Below are 6,076 nucleotides of genomic sequence, written 5' to 3' on the forward strand. Positions count from 1 at the left end.
GAGTTTTTCCCCAGGGCTCTTTGCAGAATGAAATTTATAATAGTAGCTCTGTAGTTTTGAAGGTCCTCTTTTTACTAAGTATGTGTCAGTTCATTCATTTTCATGCACTGTGCAGAGGTAAAGCCAATAGCTGTCTGAATGTGTCTACTTCAATTACTAATGCAGTATCTGGAAAATCAATAGGATATTTCAACACTCTTCCAAACTTACTCTTCTGACCTCAAAGGCAGAGGATGGTGCTGAAGCCGAAGCCCCAATACTTTGGCCACCTGATGCGAAGAACTGACTCATTTGAAAAGACCCTGATGCTGGGAAAGATTGAAGGCAGGAGAAGAAGGGGATGACAGAGGATAGGATGGTTGGATGGCATCACCGACTCGATGGACATGAGTTTGAGCAAGCTCTGGGAGTTGGTGATGGACAGGGAGGCCTGGCATGCTGCAGTCCATGGGGTCACAAAGAGTCAGACATGACTAAGCGACTGAACTGAACTGATTCACTGGAATGAAGTCAACTTAGATTCTTAGGTTGCAGTCAAAGTGGTTATATAACAAAGACAAGAGAATTGTGCATTTGTTTTCTGATATTTCTTTTTATATTTATGATCAGTGTTAGCAGGACAGGGAGAAATGGAGGAGGAAGTGGGAGGAAGAGTGTAACGTTGCTGTGGTTTTAGATGCTAAGGGAGATACAGACCCTCCTGTAATTCTGCAGTGACTGCAAGAAGGGCTGTCCCGGGGGTGGATTATGGTACAGGGGCTGCTGAAGCCTTCTGGCAAGTCCCTCCTCACAGTCCTTGACCCTGGCTGCCTGATTGGAAAAGCGACTCCAGAGGCAGAGCTCATCTGGAGAGGCCCCTCCGTGTGCCTCTGCTTGGGGCATGAGAACGATTTCGATTTGTAAAATGAAATGTTGAGAATCCTGCATCTGTGGGCACTAAATATCCCCCAAACCCAAGATGTGAAGGTTAAATAGAATAGAGAGACTCACCCTTTGAGGCCTTGTTATAAAATATGTGTGGAAAATTTGAATTACTTTGTATGACGGGTTTAGGGGACAGTTCCTAGTAAGGATGTCATGATCTGAACGATGGATTAGATATAGGGCTGCGGTCCAGATGCCAGTCACGCATCCACAGTAGGCATGTAAGAAATCAGTATGAACTCGAATTAGTATCTGAAGCCTTTCCCCAAAGTACCTTTGTTTAATGGAGAGAAAATCCCGATCCATTAAGTGTCATAGGCCAGATTACTCTGTCACCTGCGATGACGTCACCACAACTGTCTGGAATGCCACATGGCTTGTACTGTGTTTTGGAAAATTCTTGCTTGTGGTGACCCCACTTCCTTCACCAATGCCCCTTCCCATGTGCTGCTACACTCTCTGCCTTCCTGGTCCTCACTATTGCTTGACTTCACCCTACAGCCATATTCAGGAAGGTAGTAAGAGAGAAAGAGACCTTCAGAGCTGGGAAGGGACCAGCTAGTCGAGTAATTCCAAGCTGTGCTCCTGCGGTGCCTAAGCATGCACAGAGTTGGGACTCAGAGCAGAGGTGAGCCAAACTGGGGTCTGCTCAAAGCCCTTACCAGCTTTCACCTGCCCTGCTTCAAACAAATCAGTAAAAGGTTTGAAACTCAGTGACCTAGTCCAGTTGCTTTCCTTTCCAGGTAAGGAAATTGGAGCCTGAAGAGCTGACTTCCTAGATACTAAGCACTTGAGCGTGGTAGTGACAGAACCATTTTAGAAAAGTTATGACCAACCTAGATAGCATATTCAAAAGCAGAGACATTACTTTGCCGACTAAGGTCCGTCTAGTCAAGGCTGTGGTTTTCCAGTGGTCATGTATGGATGTGAGAGTTGGACTGTGAAGAAGGCTGAGCGCCAAAGAATTGATGCTTTTGAACTGTGGTGTTGGAGAAGACTCTTGAGAGTCCCTTGGACTGCAAGGACATCCAACCAGTCCATTCTGAAGGAGATCAGCCCTGGGATTTCTTTGGAAGGAATGATGCTAAAGCTGAAACTCCAGTACTTTGGTCACCTCATGTGAAGAGGTGACTCATTGGAAAAGACTCTGATGCTGGGAGGTATTGGGGGCAGGAGGAGAAGGGGATGACCGAGGATGAGATGGCTGGATGGCATCACTGGCTCGATGGACGTGAGTCTGAGTGAACTCCGGGAGTTGGTGATGGACTGGGAGGCCTGGCGTGCTGCGATTCATGGGGTCGCAAAGAGCCAGACACGTCTGAGCAACTGAACTGAACTGAACTTCTGGAAACCGGAAGTCCAGCCCTCGCTAATGAAGGAGGGAGTTAAAAGGTAACTTTGTAAAGTTTTGGTTTCCTTTGGAGATTTTAACCTTCCCAAGGATATGCTTGCCACCTTCTTTAGATTCTCTGTTTTGGGAATACAACCTTAGAGAACTGTACCTGCTGTTTCAGGAAAAAAATTCAATAGCAACTTTAAGCTAGTGCTTCTCCTGGCAATGTGAGGCTAAACATGGGCTACTATGGTAAAGATTGTGACTTTAGCCTATCTTTAGTCTAAAGCTCCTTTTTCACACTTTGCTGTGATGAAATGATAAGTATGCCTAATCCACGTCCCTAGTTCCTGGATAGCAGCTTGATTTGTGATGGTGCTGGAAATCTTTGCTGTCACCCCTCCCCCTGCCTGGACTCATCTCTCCTTTAGACCCTCCCTCTCCAACCCTAGACTTGTCAACAGTCTGCCTGACATTTCCGTTTGCTTGTCTAGGAAACATCTCCAATTCACATGACAAAAGGTGAATTTCTAGTCTTCTCTCCCGGGAGTCAATTCCGTTTGAACCTTTTTCATCTTGGTTAATGGCAACTTTTCCAGGCTTCCCAAGTGGCGTTCGTGGTAAAGAACACGCCTGCCAGTGCAGTAGACTCAAGAGACCCAGCTTTGATCCCTAGGTCAGGAAGATCCCCTAAAGTAGGAAATGGCACCCCACTCCAGTATACTTGCCTGGAAAAGTCCATGGGCAGAGGAGCCTGGCAGGCTATGGTCCGTGGGGCTGCAAAGAGGCCTACATGACTGAGCCACTGAGCACATGTCATACGTCATGTCACAGTGGCAGCTCTGTCCTGCTTACTCAGGCCAAGATGCTCAGAGTCATCTTGCTCCTGTCTCCCGTCCTCTGTCCACTCTGTATCTGACAGGTTCTCACTCCCTCCACTGCTGTCACCTCAGACTAAGCCACTATCATTTCCTGTCCTGTTTAGCTTGAGTTTCTTAACTTGGCTTTCTTTCTGCCTATGACTCTTGCTTTCAGTCTATTCTTGAAGTGGTCAGAGAGGTCCTTTTCATAACTAAGGCAGGTCATGTCATCCTTTCTTCAAGACACTCCCCATCTCACTCAGAAGTTAAAAGATCTTCCCCTTCTGGCCCCTACCCTCTTCCATATCCCACTGCTCCAAGCCACACTTGTCCAAGCTGCCCCCAAGTCCCTCCATGCCCCTCCTCTTCACGGTCACCCTTCCTTGCCTCACCCCCGTCACTTCTCTGGGCTCATGGCTCCACCTCCACTACTCTTGCTCCTCCTGATCACTCCACTCCAGCCACACCAGCCTCTAGGCTGAGCCTCAAACACTCTTGGCATGCTTCAGAATTAGACGATTTATTGGTGGTCCCCTCTGCATGGGTCGCTCTAGTCAGATGGCTAACTCCCTCACAACGTTAGGGCTTTGTTCCAATGTCCCTTTCTCAATAATCATCCTTGCTAAATCATCAGGGAACTGCAAACAAAAACCACAATGAGATATCACCTCATTTCTGTCAGAATGGCTATCACCAAAAAGAACACAAATAACAAATGTTGGTGAAGATGTGGAGAAAAGGAAACCCTCTGCACTGTTGGTGAGTGTAAATTGGTGCAGCCACAGTGAAAAACAGTATGAAGTTTCCCAAAAAACTAAAAATGGAACTATCGTATCGCTTGGAAATGTCCTCCCCCCCCAAAAAAAAAACACTAACTTGAAAAGATACTACCCCAATGTGTTCATCAGTTCAGTTCAGTTGCTCAGTCATGTCTGACTCTTTGTGACCCCATGAACCACAGCACACCAGGCCTCCCTGTCCATTACCAACTCCTGGAGTTCACTCAAACTCATGTCCATCAAGTCAGTGATGCCATCCAGCCATCTCATCCTCTGTTGTCCCCTTCTCCTCCTGCCCTCAATCTTTCCCAGCATCAGGGTCTTTTCCAATGAGTCAGCCCTTCGCATCAGGTGGCCAAATGTTCATAGCAGCTTGATTTACAATTGCCAAGATATGGAAGCAAACTAAGAGTCCATCAACAGATGAACGTACAAAGAAGATATGGTATATATTCAAAGGAATACTATGCAACATAAAAAGGAACAAAAGTTTGGGGTTTGCAACAACATAAATGGACTTGGAGGGCATTATGACAAGTGAAGTAGGTCATACAGAGAAGAACCAATACTGTACACTATCACTTTTATAGAGAATCAAAAAAATACAGCTAATGAATATTAACAAAGCAGACTCAGATATAGACAACTAGTGATTACTAGTGGGGAGAAGAAAGGAGGAGAGTAAGAGATAAAAGCTATTATGTATAAAATAATCTATGAAGATATACTGTACATTGCAGGGAATACAGCCAACATTCATAATAACTAAAAATGGGATATAACCTTTAAAAATTGTGACTCATATTATTTGTTGTTCAGTTGCTCAGTCATGTCTCTTTGAGACCCCATGGACTGCGGCTCAGCAGGTGTCCCTGTCCGTCACCATCTCCTAGAGTTTGCTCAAACTCATGTCCATTGAGTCAGTGATGCCATCAAACCATCTCATCCTCTGTTGCCTCCTTCTCCTCCTGCCCTCCATCTTTCCCATTATCAGGGTCTTTTCTAAGGAGTAGGCTCTTTGCATCAGGTGGCCAAAGTATTGGAGCTTCAGTTTCAGCATCAGTCCTTCCAATGAATATTCAGGGTTGATTTCCTTTAAGATTGACTGCTTTGATCTTGCTGTTCAAGGGACTATCAGGAGTTTTCTGCAACACCACATTACATTATACCCCTGTGGTACATATATTCAACAGCAATTATCAGTTCAGTCGCTCAGTCGTGTCTGACTCTTTTGCCATACTTCAATTAAAATATAATTTTAAAAAGTTAAAAAGAAAATAAATAATTCTAGCTAAACAGGAAAAATCCTGCCACCCACAAGTGTCTCTCCCTGCCCATTCCTGTCTGTGGATAGGCGCAGCGCTGTGTCCAGAGAGAGACCAGTGGTAGAACACGGGGAAGCCTCGCGGGACCCCATGCCCGGAAGACGCGTGGGAAACGCTGTTGCTCCCAGTTCCGTCGGGGGGCGAAGGCAGCGAGAAGCCAAGTGACTGGGAGAGGCCCCTGGGAGTCCGTCAGCGCTCGGCAGCCTTCCTTAGAGGGTCTGAGAGGCCAAAATCACTGAGCGGCTAGGCGCTGTCAGCCGGCTGGCTTCAAGCGCTTGCTCTGGACCGTGAGAACCGGTTTCACACCTGTCCGTGGGCCGGCGCTGGGGCGGCTTGGAGACTGAGGCGTAGGCGGCGCGCAGGGACCCGTCCTGCCTCCTCTGCGCAGGCGGGAGCGCGGGGCCCGCCGAAAATGGCGGGAAAGCTCTGAGGGGCCCACAGGCTGACACCTCACGGAGGGAGGGGCCCGACGGCACCGCCGGACAGGTGATGGTTGACGGCAAGGAGCGTTCGAGCAAGTGATGCTGGGTTAGTAAATTGCCTCATTTGTTAAATTTTTAAAAAAAGTATTCATTTTTTAAAAAAAGGAAAAAAGGAACAACTGGGTTCAAATATTATGTCCTGAATTTTTGGCCAGCTATTGCCAAACTACTATCCAGATTCTTCTTCACATTTTCATCAACCGTGTGTTCATGCCTTGCTCCAAGTGTTTGATTACACCGTCTTATTAGAAAGAAACATCTTTGCCGATTCTTATTAAGTCATTAAATTGTGTCTGACTCTTTGGGACCCTATGGCCCTCCCGACTCCTCTGTTCATGGAATTTCCAGGCAAAAATACTGGAGTGAGTTGCTA

Source organism: Capricornis sumatraensis, chromosome 21 (genome assembly GCF_032405125.1).
Source record: "Capricornis sumatraensis isolate serow.1 chromosome 21, serow.2, whole genome shotgun sequence".
NCBI lineage: Eukaryota > Metazoa > Chordata > Mammalia > Artiodactyla > Bovidae > Capricornis > Capricornis sumatraensis.